Source organism: Lacerta agilis, chromosome 4 (genome assembly GCF_009819535.1).
Source record: "Lacerta agilis isolate rLacAgi1 chromosome 4, rLacAgi1.pri, whole genome shotgun sequence".
Classification (NCBI taxonomy): Eukaryota; Metazoa; Chordata; class Lepidosauria; order Squamata; family Lacertidae; genus Lacerta; species Lacerta agilis.
Window position 1 is genome coordinate 78,927,629 of NC_046315.1, and position 17,820 is coordinate 78,945,448.

A 17,820-nucleotide genomic window follows, 5' to 3' on the forward strand; every position below is an offset into this window, starting at 1 on the left:
CTGACTTTGGTTTGCACACAAACAAACACAAACATGTCAGAAGCCTACCAACTAGTTCTTGGATAGCCTGGGGAAAGGAGAGAAAAATCATTTTTTTAAAAAAAATATATATATATATAAAATAAAATGCTGCCCCTTCCAATTGTTCTGGAATGACATGGATTTTTTTTTTAAGAGCCAAGAAAATAAAAAGGAAATAAACAGAATACAACAGCTTTAGAAGGTTGTGTGTGTGTGAGCTTTCGAAGGATGCAATGTGTCTCATTGTGCAGAGTTGTCATTACACATAAACCTATACATAGAGAGATATACACAGTGAGCGAGAGAGAGAGAACCAGTGTCGTGTAGTGGTTTGTGTTGGACTAGGACCTGGGGGATCAGGGTTTGACTCACCACTCAGACTGAACCTCGCTGGGTGACCTTAGTTAGGTCAGTGCAAGCGCATGCAAAAAAAGGTTCCCCTGTGTTGCAAGTCTCAAGCAGAATATGAAAAAAAGGCAACACGTAGACCAATGTATAGGGCAAAATGTTTCTTGTAATGTCAAATAATATACAGCAAACTTTTATAATGTCAAATAATATGCAACGAAGACAGCATTCCGGGTAAGTACACTGTTTCGGTATGTCTTCTTCAGTTCATAACTATAAAGAATAGCAAAACAAAATATATACATATAAACAATTATATCATATAAGGGATAATACTCAGCATCAACAAGAGTCCAGATAAAATACAGTCAGAGAAAAATTACATTATTAAGAGAAATAAAAAAATCTTTCTGGAACCTGCCGCTAAATATTTAGATTCCTTCCTGCAGCCTTTTGCTAAGAACTCTTCTGCTTATTTACAGGATACGGCCTAAGAAACATTTTGCCCTATACATTGGTCTACGTGTTGCCTTTTTTCATATTCTTAGTTAGGCCAGTGGTTGCCTCTCAACCTAACCCACCCCACAGGGTTGTTCTGGGGATTAAATGAGGGGGTGGGGGGAGAGAGAGAACCATGCACACCAACTTGAATTCTTGGGAGGAAAGATGGGTTAGAAATCCTATAAAAATAAAATAATTTTTAAAAAATCATGTAGTGTACAATGCCATCCTTCCACACACAACTAGCCAGTCATAATGACAAACATTTTGTATACAGTGATACCTTGGTTTTAAAATGCCTTGGTTCCCAAACGCTGAAAACCCGGAATTAAGTGTTCCAGTTTTCGAATGATTTTTGGAAGCCGAATGCCCGATGAGGTTGTTGGCTATTGTTTCCGGGGTGCCTGCACCAATCAGAAGCTGCACCTTGGTTTTTGAACATTTCGGAAGTCAAACAGACTTCCGGAACAGATTAAGTTCGAGAACCAAGGTAACCACTGTATTTGGCGCTTTTGTTTTTGAGGCTTTTTCGGTTCATTGTTTTTGTGACTGTGTGGAACCCAGTTCAGCTAATAATTGATTGATTGTGTGATTGCAGAAATGGATAAAAGGCCCCCATCCAAACAATGACTGTCATCAGTGCAGGTAAGAATTTTTTTAAATCAACTACAGTACTGTCTTATTTTATTTTATAGTACAGTACATTGATTGTTGCTTTCATTTTATGGATTAATGGCATCGTTAGATAGTAAAGTTCATGATAAATTGCTGTTTTAGGGGTTGTTATTAAAGTCTGGAACAGATTAATCCTATTTGCATTACTATCTATGGGAAAGTGTGCCTTGGTTTTGGAACACTTTGGTTTTGGAACGGACTTCCGGAATGGATTAAGTTTGAGAACCAAGGTACCACTGTAATATAAATTTATTTTAGAAAGAAATCCTGTTAATAAACAATCTTTTAAATATGTGCCCAAAGGAGATTTGATTTGCTTTTCTCTAGGTTTTAAAGACCAAGTTCTGCAACATGGCCTTTGGTTTTAATCCTAAAGGCATTCATTCCATTTTTAAAAAAAGTACAAAGAACTGCATGCAGAGCCCTGGGGTCACTAGTATATATTTTTTCTTATATTTTAAGAAACACGCACTAAACCATGAAGTGACTCCTTTTTAACAAAAATAAATAAATAACATCTTTGAGCATATTAAAATATTAATTTATTAACAAATAAATCAAGGGGGTCTCTCTCTAGTGCCTACTTTTGTGGTGTCCCTTGAATTCCAAAGAGTGTGGTATGGAGAAGGAAAAATAGAGGGAATTTTGCATAGTATAATTGGAAACAAAGAAATCATTCAAACAGTTGGTTCGTGCTATGGATAAAATGCATTCCAGAAGAAAGGTTAGGACCCCAGTTGGGTAATGAATGCCTCTACAATAAACACCAAAGCTCTGCGATGAAACTGGACTTGTTGCTGTGCTCTATGTAGGCTTGAGTTTGGAAGAAAGGACAGAAAATAAATTGTATATAAGTCATTCTAATCCTCTTTGTCACCACAAGCTTCTCATTGGTTTCAGTGCAGCCAAGATTTCATGGAGTTCAGCAATCTAATTCATTAAGGAGTGCAGATCCTTATCTTATTAATGGTGGGGAAGACGCTACTTCTTTTAAGATGCACCAAATTAAAACAACATAAAATATGTGGGTTGATCAACTTCCTCCCTCCCCCCCCATCACCTTTATACCGATCTGGATCCATTATCTTAAAAAGATGGCGTCAAATCAACGTCTACCTAGTGGTGACAGCCAATCGGTTTGGAGAGGTTTACTGCATTTGATGGAACCGAAACTTTCCTTGAAATGTCTGGGCAACCTATTTAATTTCACCAGTTTGTCCGTTCTCAAAAACAACAACAACACAGCACTTTCCCAGTAGCTCTCAGGTCCGCACAACTTTTCGCCTTCAAAGCAGATTCCGAGCCTCCAATCACAAACTGAGCCTATCAGGCACCGGCAGTGCGTTCAGATTTCTCCGCTTGAGGTGAAATGGGAAGTGCTGCTCTGCCGCTGCTGCCACCACTGCTACCACCTACCTGCTCCTGCCGCTGCTGCCTCCTCTGCTACTGGTTTGTGGCGTCTGCAGCTGGTGGAGAAGTGGCACTGCCATTGGCATTGATTTCAGCAACAAATAGATGTGATTGTGCACAAAATTGGTGCCAATGGCGGCAGTGCTTCTCTGCCAATGGTAGAAGAGATGGGGTGAGTGCCACCTGCAGGGGCTTCTCCCCCCTGAGACAGTGGCCTCATCCTGCCTATTGGCTTAGCCAATGATTGAATGAACAGGCAAGTGCTTACTGGGCTTTGGGAAGGAGGCGGGAGGGCTCCAGGACCCTGCCAGAGCCCTCACACCTCCTTCCCAAAGCCTGGTACCTCTTACTCAGCTTTGGGAAGATGGGCTGAGAGCTGGAGAGGGTGTCAAATTTTGACCTTGCACAGGGTGCCATATCACCAAGGTCCACCCCCTGTGAGGACAGTGGTTCCCATGGGAAATAGGCAGCTTGTGTAGGCTACAGATCACCTGTTTCTTACCCCACTATCAGGCAGAAACCTCTCCTCCTCTCAGTTTGGTATTTACCATGGAGACAAATGCAGCCTCTTTCACAATGCAGGAAGCAGTCCTTAGCATGTAATCTTAAATTGCTGCTGGTGAGTGCCAGCTCGCTGGCTAGCTTTAAAAGAAAATATCTGAAAATGTAAACCAAAGCACACATGCTGTTTCAGCTCAACTCCAGTCCTTTGAAAACTTTCATTATCAGGCACAATATCTCTGATTTCATCATGTACTGTACTGTGTAATCTTTTGCTTAATACAAATTTCACCATGGAAACAAAATAATCTGCCAGAGACTGTGGTCACATTTTTATATTAATGCTTGTCTTGCTCCCTCTCCCTGCTCCTTGTGTTAAATTTATTTATTTAAAACTATAGCCCAAATTTCTTTCTTACCTTCTTAGTGGTGATGGTGGCAATGTGTAAGGTGTTGTTGTTGTTGCATTTTGCCCCCCCTGCCCTCAGGTAGCAGTGGAAATAGAAGTGAATGATTTAAAACCTGCTTTTTCAAAGTATCTTTTTGTCTTAGCAGATAATTTGTTAGGTGTTCCTCAGTGAGGACATCAGTTCTCCGGAACAAGCTTCCTGGTACGGATCTGTACAGCTAGTTATACACTGCATGGGAAGTTCAATAGTTTATGGGATAATACAGTGGTACCTCAGGTTAAGAACTTAATTCGTTCTGGAGGTCCGTTCTTAACCTGAAACTGTTCTTAACCTGAGGTACCACTTTAGCTAACCACTGTGCAATTTCTGTTCTCATCCTGAAGCAAAGTTCTTAACCTGAGGTACTATTTCTGGGTTAGCGGAGTCTGTAACCTGAAGCATCTGTAACCTGAAGCATCTGTAACCTGAGGTACCACTGTATTGGGCAGGGGAAGATTTAGGGCTGTGTGAGGGGTACGCACACACGTACTGAGTCAAGAGGGTGCCATTTCAAAGCTGAGTAAATGAGACACTGGGCTTTGAGAAGTTGGCATGAAGGTTGTGACAGGGCCCTACAGTCCTCCTGTCTCCTTCCCAAAGCCTAGTTAGCACTTTACCAGCTCTGGGAAGGAGGTGGGAGGGCCCATCCTGGAATGAGGGGTGGGGTGTCCTCTTGGCCTTCATTTTGCCTCAGCAGCAAAATGTCCCATGAAGATGGAACATTTGAAAAGCACTGGTTTAGAAGCAAAGGCAGTGAATTAAGAAAGAAATGCCTGTGCCTTAGTTTTTGTTGTGGTGACTAACTAAACTTATATTCTGCAAAAAGTTTCTCATTTGACAATAGGCAACTTTCCTAAACTCTTTTGGCCTGTAGTTGGATGAAAGGTTGGGAACCGGGAAACTGGTTGATGCTCAGATCAGTAGGCATGACTGAAATGACAGCGCCATGGAAGACACAACAATGAAAGTGTAATCCTTTTCTGCTGAGGGAAAAATGCACACCATTTAGGGAGGGCAGAAAGTCATGTCTACCTAGACCAATTCATTCATTGGGTGCACCTGTGTGTCTGACCAGCCTTACACGTTTTGTGTGATTGTGATCCTTATCAACAATTGCATGCGCAATGTACGAGGCCAGGGGCAACCAATGTAGTCCTGGCATCACTGCACTAACATTCCCCTCACCCCTGATCATGCTGGCTGGGGCTGGTGGGCGTTGTAGTCCATCAACTTACAGAAAGCACCATGTTGGCTGTCCTGTACTAGGTCACATGCAAAGAGGGGAAGAAATAAGTATGAAAAAAATGGCACAATTCACACAAACATGGTAGCACTTCTGCGCAAGCACAGCCTCGCACAGTCCTACATGCTCCCCATGTGATCACATGACAGATCCCGTCTTGTATGACCCTACGAAGTGCTCCTACAACAGAGCTGACTCAATGCAGTGACAAGGCAAAGACTCAGTTACAGGTAGGTAGCCGTGTTGGTCTGCCATAGTCAAAACAAACAAACAAACAAACAAAATCCTTCTAGTAGCACCTTAGAGACAAGAACAAACTTAGTTGGTCTCTAAGGTGCTACTGGAAGGAATTTTTATTTTATTTTTTATTTTGTTAAGGCAAAGACTGTGAGTCATGAATTAAGGCGGTTCTCCGTTCACAGTTCAGCTCAACCAAGTGCAAATATGAATGTAGTAATGCTGGCTTACCTGATAATTGTCAGGAATACTGGGATCAGATATGCAAAGGTCTCTGGACATTTAAAATCACAGATAAAGGCTAGTTAATTTCCATGCTTCCGTTTGTTCCTTCTGATTTCATTTTATATTATATAGTCCTTATCACATTGTGTCCCCAAGTCCTCCCTGGTCCAGGGTTCCTCAATGAGCTCAGTAAGCTTAAAAAAAGCACAATACCCCCCCCCCCCCGAGAGGCTGAGAAAAAAAATGACAGACAAAAGAAGGGAGCGCTGACTTTCTTTGCCTCTAATGTTCCACACTGGGTGTTAATTTGCAAGGTATTTTCTAAAATACTTCTAAGCACTGGGCAGTGCTTTTTTGGAGAAGCGTTTATGAAGAGCTTTGGAGAGAAAGCACCACTGATAAATGTTTATTCAGTATTTCATGTTTGATCTCCCCCCGCCCGCCCACCCCCACACTTGTACAATCTTTATACTAAAGCTGGAATCTATTTTCTGTGACTACATATAAATGCAGCACACGCTCAGCGGCCTAACAGATGCCATCTGTAAAAGCATTTACTTTAAATTAGTGGAATAAGTAATCAAAAGGGCTTTGTACTTAATGCAGAACTTTTGGTGACTATTAAATGCTCATTAGAGGGTGTTTTTGCTGTATGACTGTCAGAATCAGCAGGACGTTTATGATAGATTTCCTGAGTAGGTCAAGATTGAATATGATTTTACAACTTAAATAACATAAATGAATGCAGGTTATTTCAGCATCTCCAGATGTTCTTCTAACTCCCTACCCAGCAAACACACACACAAACTAAGAGCCAATTTAGATTTTGCAACAATATTACAGTGCAGATTTTTCTTTTGGACATTTAACTATCCCCTTCCACCTTACTGGGACAAAACATTTCACAAGTGTTAAAAATAAAGGAGGGAAGCAACAATGCCTGGCATTTGAAAAAATACCTGTACAGACTCTGAACCTGTGATGCACATGTACAATGCAGCTTATGTTCTCTCTGAACAAATAGAGCTGCCACATCATGTTGCAAGTGGTTTGCTTTATTTTGTAAATTCTTGAGGATGTTAAAAAATAGTTTACAATGAGTTACAGGGGAAGAAGGACTGCCGTACCTTGGTTCTTGAAGAGAATCCATTCCAGAAGTCTGTTCCACTTCCAAACGGCTGCAGGAATTTCCTGCACTCAGTCAGAAGCTGCGGAAGCAGCGTCGGACATTCGGGTTCCAAAGAACATTCGCAAACTGGAACACTCACTTCCAGGTTTGCAGCGTTCGGGAGCCAAAATGTTCGAGTCGCAAGGCATTTGACAACCAAGGTATGACTGTATTGGGATCTGAGCCCTAGGCTACATCCCCTATTATTTGCTCCATGCCCACTGACTTTAATAGGTCATTGCTCTGGAATAAGACAGGTATCAGTTGAAGCCTGTTGGATTTCTGTTTCTCCACTGTGCAGTTTTTGGAGTCACAAGACTCTGTTTACATTCCGGCACACTGATGGTTGGAACACGGGACGCGGGAGACGGATGTTGCTGTAAACTGTTTCCTGTTTGTTCCTTTTCTTCTCTGTACTGTTCTCACAGAGAGCAGTCATGTTTTTATTCTGTCCTTCATAGCTAGAAATAAAAGTAGATTGTAGTACATACTTCTGGCACATTCCACTGTGTTATTTTACTCTGCGTGACATGAGAACGTGCCAATGCCTCACCATGGGTATTTGGTTGTTATTTGTGGGAGACAAGGCTGGATGTGTTCCTGGGGAGTCATCTTCATCCCTGTCCTGACATCGGCGTTTCCCCACAAAGTCGTCCTCCAAAGCATGGGGCAAGAGACTTGAAATAAAGGGTTTTGCTTAGGCAAAATCGAAATTTGTTTTCTAGTGAGACATCTGATTATGAGGAGAAAGGAGCACTAAATATAAGTTGCTCACACTACACACCCTAAACACTACACAAAATCTGGGAAATCATGTAAAACACCTTCCACACAAAATATTGTAGAACCGTTCCAGATCTTTCACAAATGTCAGTTGTGGGTGTATTTTGCAATAAAAGGTTTACAGCTGTGAAGAACATTACAGTGTAATGCCGTGAGGCAGGAGGAAATTCTGCGAAGAAGGATGAAGGAATCAAGGAGGACATCAACCATGTTTGTACTCCTCATCTTTTGAGGGGTGGCAGCTTGGGTGTGGTCAGTCTCAACCACCCCACAAGAGCCATCAAAACATTACCAATTTAGTGTGGGTTCCATGCAGAGACAAACAGCAACCATGCAAGTAACATATGAACAAGGCTCAAGATATCACACTATTGTTATTATTATTTTATCTATTCAACTTTTGTTTTGAAGCAACTTTATCTGACCCAGTTTCCTTATTTGGCCAACAATTTGTTCAGATATTTCAAGGCATAGTTTCCAGTGTCCCTGGATATATATGAATGAGCATCCAAAGGGAAGAATTTTCTAGAAAAAGAGATGCCAGAACTCACCATCAACGCCTCCCTTGTTCTCTTAGAATGGTAATAGTGCCCACCTGAGAGATGCTGGAGCTGAGTTCTGGTGAGCTCTGGCTGAAGAAAAGCCCTCAGAATCAGACATTTCATGTAACGTTAAGAATCCTTCTCTAGTGTTTGTAATGCACTGAAGCCATCAGTGTTTCCCCTCACTATTGGCCAATTCCATAATGCCTCAGCCATTAGGAGCCACTATGCTGCTCTCAGCATGTCGTTTAATCATGTTGTTATCATTGTCAATGGCCAGTAATTCTTCCTGGAAGGCATTAATGCAGCTGCATAGTTATATGATGATTATATAAATGTTCCTAGTGGGGGTTGGGAACATTCAATAGTCAAAATACAGGGGCAGGGGCGGTCAGGATGACATGGAATAAAAAAGACTGCATGTTATTTAAGTTCCCAGTGTAAAGCAAAGCTGGCAAAACAAAGCTTTTAATACCTCTCTCCTTAAAAAAAACAAAAAACCACTGTCATGAAAAGAAGGAAAAGCCTGTTGGATCTTTAGAGCGGGGCTGGGCAATTTTAATAATGCCAAGAGTGACATTATCTTCTTCGCAACGTTCACGGGGGCACATGCCAGCGGTGGGTGGGGCTAGTGGCAAAAGTGGGTGGGTCAGTGAATGCAGATATTACCTTCACATACACACTCGTCCCCTCCCCGCCCTATCCAGGCAAGCAAGAGGCATTGGTAGAGTTCAAGCACACATTCCAGCCAGGCAAAAACACTCTTGGAGGGTGTGGAACAGGGGCAGTGGAGTGGGTGGTTTGGGGAGAATCCCACGAGCCAGATGAGAGCTGTATTCTGCCCCTGGGCCTGAGGTTACCCACACCTGCTTTTGTAGCAGAAGCAATCTGCAGTAAATCACACAGAGCAGCTGAAGTTAACTCTCTATTAGAAAAAAAACAGCATATGCAGGCCACTGAGTACAGCAATTCTCTTTGCTAGGTCTCTTTGCTGACCCTTATGAGTCAGTGGCAAAGGTGAAATGTCCCTGCCTCCACACAGCTGCCTGTCTCCTTCTCTCCAGGGTTTTCCCCAAGCAATCTGAGATTATGCCGGCATATCTGCCTTTGCTCCTCCTGCTTCATGACTCTCCTAGCCCTGGGGAGAGAAGGGGAGAAGCCCGTGATTCTTCACCAGCCCATCTCATCTCTGCCTCTTGGCATCACTTCTTTCCTGCTTCCACTTCTGCTTCTGTTTTTTGGTCCTTTCTCTGACACAGACTGTCCCTTCACATTAAACCCTGTTACCTTTTGAGCTTCTGACACCCCTTCCTCGCAGTCTTCTCCCTTTGACCATTCATTATCATTGCACCACCAATCCCCAGGCTCTGAGCCTTCTTCCTTCAGAAGTTCCCCCAGTTGGTGCCTCCCCCCTAAGGAAAAATGGGACATACTGGGATCAAATCAGAAACCGGGACAGCTTCTCTAAATCAGGGACGTCCCTGGAAATAGGGACACTCGGAGGTCTGCAAGCACCTCCTTGCATGCATGCCTCCCTGTCTGGACCATGTACCATCTGAGGAAGATTCAGGACGGAAAAAGGAAATTAATTTTTTTACACAGTCCATAGTTATACCATGGAACACACTCCCACAAGAAGTAACAATGGCCATCTCCATGGTTGTCTTTAAAAGAGGGTTAGACAAATGCTATCAGCCATTATTGCTATGTTCTACCTCCAATGTTGGAGATAGTGTGCTTCTTGATACTAGTTTTCCTGGTTCTGAGTTTCTAACAGCTGAGCTTCCTATAATCCTATAATTGTAGAGTTGGAAGGGACCACGTGGGTCATCTAGTCCAACCCCCTGCAATGCAAGAATCTTTGGCCCGACTTGGGCCTTGAACCCACGACACTCAGGTTAAGAGTCTCACGCACTACCAACTAAAGTAGTTGCTGGGAATCGCAAATGGGAAGAGTGCTGTTGCAGTCTTAGCCGCAGTGCCTCCCCTCCCTGGCCTAATATGTGAAGTGTGACAGAACAAATGCAAACAGACAATGATCTGGATCAAAATGGCCACACCTTTATTGAATCTAGGTGTAGGTAGAACTTTGGCTCAGTATATCTATTTCAGAACTTTGGCAGTGGGTGTATATCCATTTCATATTTTTTTTAACAGAAATTTATTGGTTTTTCCACACAAAAAACAAATACAACAAAAGAAATAACAAATAATGACAAACATTCAAATAAAAACAAATATTACAAATAACATCAACAAATAATAACAAAAGGAAACTAATACATACCTCACACACAGGAACACACCAACTATTAATTATACTCTTATTTCAAATCTTCTATAGGGGGGACTTCCCCCGTCCTCTCTCCTGCATTCAATTCTAATTTACTTTAGTAACTTTATAACTACTTTAACTATACATTCACCATTATTCTTAGTCTTCATCTCAACATCTTATATCATTTAACTTCTAAATATCAAAAACAACATCATATTTCAAATCTTCACTTCTTATATCCTTTCTTTCTCTTAACTCATTAACACTGTTGCTCTTATTATTTCTTATTTCTACTTTATACAATAATAACCCAACACAATAACATAAAAAACCTAGATATTTCTTCTCTTTTCCAAATCAATTTTACTCTCTGACATCGGGGTACCGTGGTAAGCCTTCCCAATTAGACTCATAACTCCTTTTACCCTACCCCCCTTCTTACCATTTTCCCTCTTCCCATCACAATCACCCACCAGTCTTCTCCCCATCCTTTTCCTAAACCAAAATCCAAAATGTCCTCTTTTTCTTGATATCCAAAATCCAAGGCATTGTCCCATAATGTCTTTACTAGATTCTTCAAAGGAAAATGTACATTGTCACCAGGCATCTCCACACCACTCTGCAAATCAAATTGTAATTCCCAGGATAGTTGTTCCTGCTTTTCTGGGCTCCCACCCCAGAAAGCCATTATAAGATCATGATAACCAGTCCTGGGTGTATATCCATTTCAGCCTCCTATCGCAGGGCTGAAACTGCTGCAGGGTCATGCCAAAGATTATGGCCTCTCCACGACATCAATTTACTGAGTTGGCCATCCTAAGGCCACCTCTGAAAGCCCTATGGCCCATGTGCCCTACGCTTGGCTTCTGGACAGGAACTGCCACTGAGACCCCTCTAATGGGGTACCTTCTTGCAGGCTTCCTTATGGGCATTTGGTTGCCTACTGTGACAACAGAACGATGGAGCAGACGGGCCTGATCCGGCAAACAGAAGAAGACTTCCATGAGATAGTCTGTTTCATGGTGTCATTTTCTTCATCAACGTAGCAGAAGGGGAAACTCTCTCAACCAGCATAGTAAATGTGCTGGTTAATGATCTCTTGGAGGGATGCTTTGGATATCAGAGCACTTGCCAACAATGGGCAGTAGCTCAGTATCAGAGCACGTGTTCTGCATGCAGAATGCTCCTGGTTCAATCTCCAGACAGGGCTGAGAAAGCCTCCTGAGAAGGGGCTCTTTGGAGAGCTGCAGAAAGCCAGGCTGCATACATGCTATGCCTTTAAACTACATCCAAAGAACATTCTTTCCCTCAAACAATTCTGGGCACTGTAGCTTACGCCTCCCAGAGTCAGCGTTCTCAGCCAACATACAGTGCCTGAGAATTCTTTGAGGGGGAAATATGTTCCCAAGGTGCTTTAAAGTTGTAGGGTGTATACAGACTCAGAATCAAGAATACTGAGCTAGATGAACCAGTTGTCTCACTTTGCACAAGGCAGTTTCTTGTGCCCATACTCATGGGTTGCTGTTGTGATGGATCTCAGAAATCCAGAAGCCCTGGCCACATAGCTGTCAACTTTCCCCCCTTTTTTAAGGGAAATTCCCTTATTCCGAATAGGATTCCTCGCAAGAAAAGGGAAGCGTTGACAGCTATGCCTGGCCATGTAATGATAATGGTCACATCCACACCATACATTTAAAGGACCTGACTTCTCCTGAAAGAATATTGGGAATTGTATTTTAACCCAGGTTTAACTCAGTTCCTGCACCTCCCAAGTGGACGCCATTGCCATTATAAGAGAAAAGGGAGGTGTTCATGGTGAGTTCCAGCACCTCTTTTTCTAGAAAAAGATAGCACTGATTCTAGAGCTACGATTCCCAACACCCATAAAACCCCAGGATTATTTGGGGGAAGACCTGTTGTGGATGTGATCTCTGCCACTGAGAGAGATCAGGGATTATCTCTTTAAAGCAGGCATAGGCAAACTCAGCCCTCCAGATGTTTTGGGACTACAACTCCCATCACCCCTAGCTAACAGGACCAGTGGTGAGGGATGATGGGAAGTGTAGTCCCAAAACATCTGGAGGACCGAGTTTGCCTATGCCTGCTTTAAAGTCTGATTACTCTGAACCAGGTAGGTGCTGATGTAGGCATGATTTATGGATTCCCAAATGAAAATTGCAACAATATCAAAGGGAACCCTTTAAACTATCCTTTGTCTTTGCTTTCCTTATTTGAATCTGATCTTCTTTTAAACCCATTGCAAACGCGTATGTCTGTTATATATCCAACCTCATTTTGCACTAATTAACATCCTTCTGTTCTGATTAGGCTTAACACAAAAAGAAGCCTCTTTTTTAAAAAAGAAAGAAAGAAAGAAAAGAAATGCAATCTAAGTATATGGTTTACAAAGGGATTTGTGGATGTTTGACTGAAACCTCTGTGCAGATAAAGCATAAACTGAAGCTGGCTATAACAAGTCCAGGCTGCATGTGACATGGGATGCAGGGCTCTTTCCAACGCTTAATTGCAAAGCATTGCTAGCTACCACAATGCATATGCACTGATAACTGTCAGTTTTCTCAGGAAACTAATTAAAACAAAACTGGTAAATGCAAGCCCTCCCAAGTTGCCGTCCCATTATTCACATATGGTTTTTCCAACTGTTTCAAGTACCTATGTTTGCTTCACATTTTAAGGCAAACCTAATTTGCACTTCCCAAAACAATACATGAACACAGCTATTCTTTGAAGATAAGGAAAGCCCAGCTGGATCAAGCCAAAGGCCTATCTAATCTACCATTTTGTCCTCTTATTTGGCCTCATTGGGAACTGCTACACTGCTGCACCTGGCACTTCCAAATTCTCACATTTTTGCATAAACCAGTGAAGTGAGACTTGTACCATTGTTGGAGGTCCTTGAATTTCTTACCCAGTCTTATTTTCTTCCTGTCTGGCAAACACTGGGTTGTTCTTTCATCACTCATTGTTGCTGGGGCCCAGGAAGGTCTGGATTGTGGCTTCCATCAATATTTAGGGATAGCAAAGCAGACCTCTCCCATGAATATGTGGCCAAAGTATTCTTGGGCTGTGGCCTCCAGACCTTTTGGGGGGTCCCCAGCAGTGATTGATGAGTCAGTGGGTGGGAAAGACACTCTTGGTTCAACAGGCATGCCTAGAAAGCAATTTTCTCACCCACTTGGGTCTTGGGAGCAGCAACAGTAACTCATGAGGAAGGAGGCGGCGGCATGAATTTATCCAAGGTGGAAATCAACCATACAACTTTCAGATGGAGGGCAGTGATGCAACTGGCATGCTAGTCACCTGTAATGGATGCCCTATCAGCTCTGTTACATGGCAATTGATGTACTAGTGGCCCCAGCATGGGGGACACACTGCACGATCCTGGTGGTATGGTGCAAAGGGCAGCAAGGGCATTTCCAACATAGAGGCAGATCTGCCTCCATTGCACACCCTGTATGTTACTTTTAGCATAACCCTTAAAGCTTGCATAAAAAAAAAAAAACATAAGATGAGCTTTTCTGGATCAGGCCACTGGTTCAGCATCATGTTCCCACCGTGACCAACCAGGTGCATATTCACTGCACACTTGCTTGGTTTTAGCAAAGGTAACTTTTTACTGCCCCTGAACATTTTGTTCTTTAATAGACCAAGGTGCTCTCCTGCTTTATGATCCAGTGGTTCAGCCTTCTCCACATCTGGTGCTCTTTGGGTGTCATTAGACTACATCCACAATCATCCTTGACCTTTGACCATGCCAGCTGAGGGTTGCATTCGCTGGGGAGGCTACAATAGCTTTTCAAAAAAATGTTTCATTCTTTGCATCTAAATTACTGAGAACAATGCCTCTGCCACACCAATCAGGTGTGCTGTCACGACAACCCATTAACACTGATTACTCATCGCTGATTGAAACTCATCACTTTCTATCGTTCTTTAGTTTTGTGAAAGTATGCAGTATTTGTTTTCTGCAGTGTTGGAAAGGTGAAGGAGAAAAAAGAATGTTATCTAGATATTGACACGTATGCAGAAAGGTTGTTTGTTGAAAGGTTGAGAGCCAGTGTGGTGTAGTGGTTAAGAGTGGTAGACTCGTAATCTGGTGAACCGGGTTCGTGTCTCCGCTCCTCCACATGCAGCTGCTGGGTGACCTTGGGCTAGTCACACTTCTCTGAAGTCTCTCAGCCCCACACACCTCACAGAGTGTTTGCTGTGGGGGAGGAAGGGAAAGGAGAATGTTAGCCGCTTTGAGACTCCTTCCGGTAGTGATAAAGCGGGATATCAAATCCAAACTCTTCTTCTTGTTGTTGTTTCAATAGGTGATTTAGGGAATGGAAAGTCTGCATCATTGGAGGGGGAAAGCCCTAAGTACATTTTATCTAAAAACATATTCTCAACATTTTTTTAAAGGGAATTATGCCAATGAAATGCAAAGCATCAAAATATGAATCTGCAGAGAAGGAATGTAAGTAGGATGTGTTTGGGGTTTGGGGTATTTTTTATTTATTTTTTTGCTCCTTTAGAAGTAATACAGAACATCACATCTGACATTTCCATAAGAGTAAATTGGAGAGAAGGCAGCGGGGGGTGGGGGCACAGCAAAGAATGCAATAGTGTTCCCCCACCCCCAAATTTTGAAGAGAGGAAGCAGCATATGTCAAAAAGTGCAATCACTGTCCATTAGTTCCTTGCAGGGTGACTGGTTTTGAAGACTGGTTCACCGTCATAAGCAGCTTCACAGCTATTGCCTGCCTGTTAGCTTGTCATTCCAGTCATTGTGAACGTTGCTTCCATGTGTCTCTTATTTGGAGCTGAGCACCGTGTTGCCATGTCATTTCCCTTTCAGGATTCTTCAGACTGCGCAGCCTTTAAAATGCCACAAGAAAACGAAGCCTCCAAAAGAAAAGAAAAGAAAAGAAAATGTTCTTTGCATCTACTTCCCAGTTCTGAAATGCAACACCTTTGTACCCTTGTAAGTTTCAGAACAATTACCCTTGTTTAATTTGTGAGTTGAGTGTCCAGTCGCCAGACCTCTTGGACTTTACTTCTCTATTTTCAGCAATGGGTTGAATCAAACTGAGCCATACTCAAGAGTAGAGCTAGCTGAAGTCAGTGAATGACTAACTTAAGTCCATTGATTTCAGTGGCGCTACTCTGAGCAAAACTTGCTTAAACACAACCAATTGTATTTTTTGAAAGATCTCAAAATGCCACAGAGTGCAAATTAGGGTTTTTATTTTACAAGTGTCTAACTGCCCATGCTGAACATTGTCATTTAGGAATACATATCAATGTGTTCAAAAAAGATTTATTCCCAACTGTTTACAAGATAGGGTTTTCTTTTTTCACCCTGGGAATAAGCATGATGTACATTTATTTAAGGTATTTATTTAAGGGAGCGAGTGGCACTGTGGTCTAAACCACTGAGCCTCTTGGGCTTGCTGATCGGAAAGTCAGCAGTTCGAATCCCTGTGACGGGGTGAGCTCCCATTGTTCTGTCCCAACTTCTTCCAACCTAGCAGTTCCCAAGCACACCAGTGAAAGTAGATAAATTGGTACCGCTGCAGCGGGAAGGTAAACAGCATTTCCGTGCGCTCTGGTTTCCATCACAGTGTCCCGTTGTGCCAGAAACGGTTTAGTCATGCTGGCCACATGACCCAGAAAGCTGTCTGTTAACAAACGCCAGCTCCATTCGGCCTGAAAGTGAGATGAGTGTCGCAACTCCATAGTCACCTTTGACTGGACTTAATCGTTCAGGGGTCCTTTACCTTTTACCTTTATTTAAATTGGACAGGGAAATTTTTATGTCAGAAATACCCCATGGTCTCATCTTTCATGCCTTGAAAATACCACTTGGGGTCCTCTTCAATCCAACTTTTGTGTGCAGTTTTTTCCTAATATATTATTGTTAATCAGTGGTATTTTTCTTTTAAAAAAAGAGGTTTTGGAACTCACCACAAACATTTCCCTTGTTTTCTAAAGTGTCAATGGTGCCTACCTAAGAGGTGCCAGAACTGAGTTCTGGTGAGTTCCCGCTGAAAAAAATTATTATTATTATTATTATTATTATTATTATTATTATTATTATTATTATTATAGATTTCTATACCACCCTTCATTAGAAATTAACAGTCATAATTATAATAAAATAAAATACAATATAATATAATATAATATGCTTTAAATAATCAGAGAGGTGTGAGAATTTCAGCTGCATTTAAGTTTGGAAATTGTGGATTATGCAGGTTCACATTTAAATTAAAATTGACAGAATTTATCCCCTTCCTTACCTTAGGGGCACAACAAGTTTAAACCTGATCAGTTCATCAACTCACCATTCAAGTACTGAGTGGCACAGATGAACACATAGAATAAAGCCCCTGTAGATTTTTGGATGCAGTGGAAACGTGTTTGGTAAACAAAAGGAGAAAAAAGACCTTTGGAGTTTGTATTAGACACATCACAGGCTTCAAAAAAAAAAGGGGGTTCAAAAGGCAAATTAGTGTTGGAGCCTTTTTTAAAGGGGCGAAGAAAAGGGTTGCATTGATGGCGTTGAACTTTGGCCTTCCTCATCCCCTCATACAGAGTTCTGAGAAGTCAAATTTGGATGTACTCCCTAACGTCGTCCAGGTCAGGTCTGGGTTGGTCAGAGCATTTAGGGGAGCACTTCCTTTTCTCTGGAAGTGGGGATTTCAAAGTGTGTCCTGTTGGCAACTAAATAATTCCTCTCCAGAGGAAAACCGGCTTCAATTACCTCTTGTGATGCGGCAAAATTGGTCCTTCAGGGCAAGATTGAGGGAGTGTGGGAGAAGTGCAGTTTGGCCAGCATTGATGAGAGGCTTCATGTTCCACAGTTAACCTTTCTGGGGTCATCTAACACAGAGAAAGTCACCTCTTCCCTGTGAAACAGAGTTCTGAGTTTCCAAAAGAAGAAGAAGAATGGAAAACACACAGTATTTTGAAACAGGCACTCTTCTTTGGCTGACTTTTTAAAATCAAGCTTCAGGCACAGTTTTATTGCTGGTGATGGAAGAGGAGGATGGAGGAAGTTTTTGGGCAGGGAACAAACAGTCTTAAGAAGAGGGGTATTTTCCCCCAAGCAGGTTTATCCTGAATATGTTTCTTTTCTGATATGCCACAATACAAACAGAATAGAGTTGGATATATTTTGATAGAAACAGTATAGAAAAACTTTAATAAGAGCAGAATCATCCTTCCCCCACCATAGTCCTTGAATAAATCAAGTACCCTCTTCTGAAATTCTTGAGAGTTTTATTTATGCCCCTTACAGCAAGAACAGAATGACCTGATCAACTTAAGAGTTGGGGGGGGGGATATCTTTGTAATGCTGTTTTAACCCTGTGGTCAGAATCTTAGGGGATAGGATGACCTGTGAAAACTGTGCTTTTTGTCATGCAGTGGCA